The sequence below is a fragment of the Protobothrops mucrosquamatus genome, unplaced genomic scaffold (assembly GCF_001527695.2).
Source record: "Protobothrops mucrosquamatus isolate PMUCROS unplaced genomic scaffold, P.Mucros_1.0 scaffold4824, whole genome shotgun sequence".
In the NCBI taxonomy this organism is placed as follows: domain Eukaryota; kingdom Metazoa; phylum Chordata; class Lepidosauria; order Squamata; family Viperidae; genus Protobothrops; species Protobothrops mucrosquamatus.
Window position 1 is genome coordinate 1 of NW_015390712.1, and position 4,064 is coordinate 4,064.

Sequence of the window (4,064 nt, forward strand, 5' to 3'; positions counted from 1 at the left end):
TTCCAAAGTCCAGTTGCCTTTTGAAAAAAAACACCTCTGAGCTGCAGGACTGAAGACGCTCCACAGACAAGAGGGTCCACTTATTCTCCAAAGCACCGGAGGGCAGGACAAGAAGCAATGGAGGGAAGCTTATCAAAGGGAGAAGCAACCTAGAAGTAAGGAGACATTCCTGACAGGGAGAACAATTCACCAGAGGAACTGCTTGTCGTCTTCTTGATCTCCTTCCAACTAGCTACACTCAATCAACCACCCCGTCCGTCCGGAACTTACTTAGCCTGCTGATCTCAGCCGGGGACCCTGTGCTTGCCTCTTGTCACTGTGTCCCTCCCAGATGTAATTATGTGGCACACAGGGACATAATTGACCCCTTTTCCCCCCTGCAAGTGTCTCCTGGAGCGTGGGAAAAAGCTCTGACGTCTCTCAGACCATAAAATATGAGCTACGAAGCCTCTCCTCGGAACCGGTTTTATCCAGCGGTAAAACCGAAGCTTTTGCATTCGGCCAAAAAAAAATCTATTTCCAACAGAACTCGGTCCCTTCTTTTAAAGATGACTTTTCCTCTTGAAAATCAAGGCCTGGCTTTGTCCTGTCTCTTCGCGGAAAGCCGTCCCTTCCTCGTACAGGTAGCCCTGGACTTAACAGCCACTTGCTTAGCGACCGTTCAAAGTCACAACGGCACTGCAATAAGTGACTTTACGACTGTTTTCCCGCGCTTGCGACCGTTGCAGTCCCGGGATCGAAACTTCAGAGGCTTGGTGGCTGACTCGTATTTAGGACGGTCGCAGCATCCCCGGGGGGGTCACGCGGTCCCCCTTTTTGCAAAGTCAGTGGGGAAAGCCGTGTTCGCTTAAGGACCGTGCAGTGATTTACTTCACGGCTGTGGCGAGGAAGGTCGTAAAAGGGGTCGAAATTCACTTCGACAGTTTTTTTCACTTATGCACACAAATTTAGGGGCTGGGTTGTGGCTGTCAGCCTAGGACTGTTTATAACGTGGGTCTCCTTCTAATCCAGGTTAGACTGAGACCCAGCTTCTCACCCAGATCTAAGAGCGATGCTCCAGCAAACAGACGTGTGATGTGAGCTGCACATGCAGCTTTCTTTTATGCGCTGGAATGATGAGTCATCCAGAAATGATGTGGTGGTGGGGGGGGGAGAGAGGTGGAGAGGGAGGGAAAGGAAAAGGTGTCTGGCTGTGTGGATGCTTTTTCCGTCCTCTAAAAAAGCCGTCAGACAAAAGCATCTGCTGTGTTGCAGAAGCTGGCGGGGGGGCCCTGTGGCTTTTTTTTTCTTGCACAGCCCCTAACCAATGGCACTGCGGAGTGGGGAAAACGCCCCGGGCCGACCAAACCATCTAACAAATCTAAATAAAATAACCCGTCTCCATAAATCTGGCATAACTGTGCAGAGTTTATGACACAACCCCCTCGTCCTGCCACCAATGCATTTAAACAATTGGTAATGGAATTAAAAGCCGGGTGCCATAAAACTTTTTTTTTTCTAACGCCAGTTGGGCGTCGTAAATCTTGTAACGAGCCATTGCTCAAAGTTGCAATGGCAGGAAATGATTTTTGGGGGTGAGGGGGGTAAAGAGTTATAGACCGAGATAGTTGGACATTGTGAGAACAAGCAAATCGGGGTTTCTCTCTCTCTTCCCTCTTTCTCTCTCTCTCTCTCTTCTTTTTCTCTGCTTATCTCTCTCTTTCTCTTTTTTCTCTGTCTTTCACACACTCTCTTTCTTTTCTGACAATGTGGCGCCATTGTTGGTGAATTTGTACAAAATGAACAAGTGGAGCAATATGTTTGAATCAGGCTGAGTACAGCTAGTGAACTTCTGGCAAGCAAAGCCAGTGGGGGAAGGTGGATTTATTTAACGACCGCATGTCGTTCAGTGAACAACTGAAGTGATTTGTTTAACAACCCATGGCCAAAAAAGTCGTAGAATCGGTCCCTTGTTTAGCGATGGCATTTCAGGTCTCAATTATAGCGGTAAGTCTGTATCTGTGGATTCTTTTTCAAAAGGTGGAGTTCCAGATTGTGAAAACACCTCAGTGCATGAAAGCATCCAGGCAGATAAAAAGCCCAACAATTCAAAAACACAGCACGCTCTCAGATTCCGTATCTGCTCCCATTTTAAAACTTGGCCAAACATTTATCTCTTTGGCTGTCACGAGCAGCCTCGAAATTCTTTGGCCCGCTCTGTTTTAGTCTAGCCAGAAGGGCATGATCTGCGTAGGAAAATAACAAAAAAAAAAAAAAAAAAAAAAAAAAAAAAAAAAGAGGGAAGAAACAGATGTTAAGGAGAGAGGGAGAGAAAAAAAGTTGAATATAAACAGAACAAAGACAGAACGCAGATCGTGATGGAATAAGAGAAGCTAATTGAAACTCCTGCCGGGGAGAAATGCAAAGGAGTTTTTGCGGCTTTGAACAATAGTGCTGTGTTCTCCCACCTGGAGCTTATCTTTCTTTGAGGAAGCCTGCTAGCCATCATAGAGAAGGAAAGGGAGGGAGAGAGAGAGAGAGAGAGAGTGATAGAGAAATAGAGTGATAGATAGATAGATAGATAGATAGATAGATAGATAGATAGATAGATAGATAGATAGATAGATAGATAGATAGATAGATAGATAGATACTACTAGCCATCATAGGGGGAGAGAGAGAGAGAGAGAGAGAGAGAGAGGAGATACTACTAGCCATCATAGGGAGAGGGAGAGAGGGAGAGAGAAATAGAGTGATAGATAGATATATAGATATAGATAGAGAGAGAGAGAGAGAGAGAGAAAGAGAGAGAGAGAGAGAGAGAGATGATAGATAGATAGATAGATAGATAGATAGATAGATAGATAGATAGATAGATAGATAGATAGATAGATAGATAGATAGATAGATAGATAGATAGGAGATACTACTAGCCATAATAGAGAGAGAGGGAGAGAGAGAGAGAGAAATAGAGTGATAGATAGATATATAGATATAGAGAGAAAGATAGATAGATAGATTGATATCTAGATAGATTGATAGAGAGAGAGAGAGAGAGATGATAGATAGATGATAGATAGATAGATAGATAGATAGATAGATAGATAGATAGATAGATAGATAGATAGATAGATAGATAGATAGATAGATAGATAGATAGATAGGAGATACTACTAGCCATAATAGAGAGGGAGGGAGGGAGAGAGAGAGAGAGAGAGAGAGAGAGAAAGACACACACAGAGAGAGACAGACAGAAAGAGAGAGAGAGAGAAGAATTGTGGGGGACATAATAACTGTCCTCCAGTACTTAAGGGGCTGTCATGGAGAAGAGGGGATTGACGTATTCTCCAGAGAGGGGAAGGTAAGAAGTAATGGGTGGAAGTTGACGAAGGAGGAATCCAACCTAGAATTAACGGGGGGGGGGAAATTCCCGACAGAACAATTGATCAGTTTGCCTTCCAAAGTTGTGGGTGCTCCATCGCTGGAGGTTTCCCAAAATTAGACTGCATCACCAATTGACTGGGATGGTGTAAGGTTCCTGCCTTGACCAAGAGGGGTTGGACTAGAAGACCTCTGAGGTCCCTTGCAAGCCTGCGATTCTTACGTGTGTCCGTCTGTCTCTCCAACCTTTCCTCTTTGATTCAGGCCTGCTCTTTCCTGCAGTCTGATGGAGACTCTGTTGCCCCATTACCCCCCCCCCCCCGTCGAGTCGCTTTACATTTCAGCCCTGAGCAATTTGTCTTTTTTTTTCTTTTCCCCTTCGGTAGCCGCTCCATTCTGCTAACAGGAAAATGAGTTATTTATGCAGCGCGGGCTATATTTTTGGCTGGGTTCCTGTTCCATGTTTCCCCAGCACCGCCTGTCTGCATAGCTCCTGACCTTTCTCACCGGCGACGACATTGATCTCTTCCTTTTTATTTAATCCCCCCTCTCTTCCTTCCCACCCATCCCACCCACCCCCCTCAATTTAACACGCTGCCAAGCTGCAGTTATTCTACAGAGCCGAACCCCCGGTGCTTTGCTCTCCTTTAGATCTAGCAATCCAAAACTGCCCTTTTTTTTTTCCAGAAGCTAGAGCTGCAACTT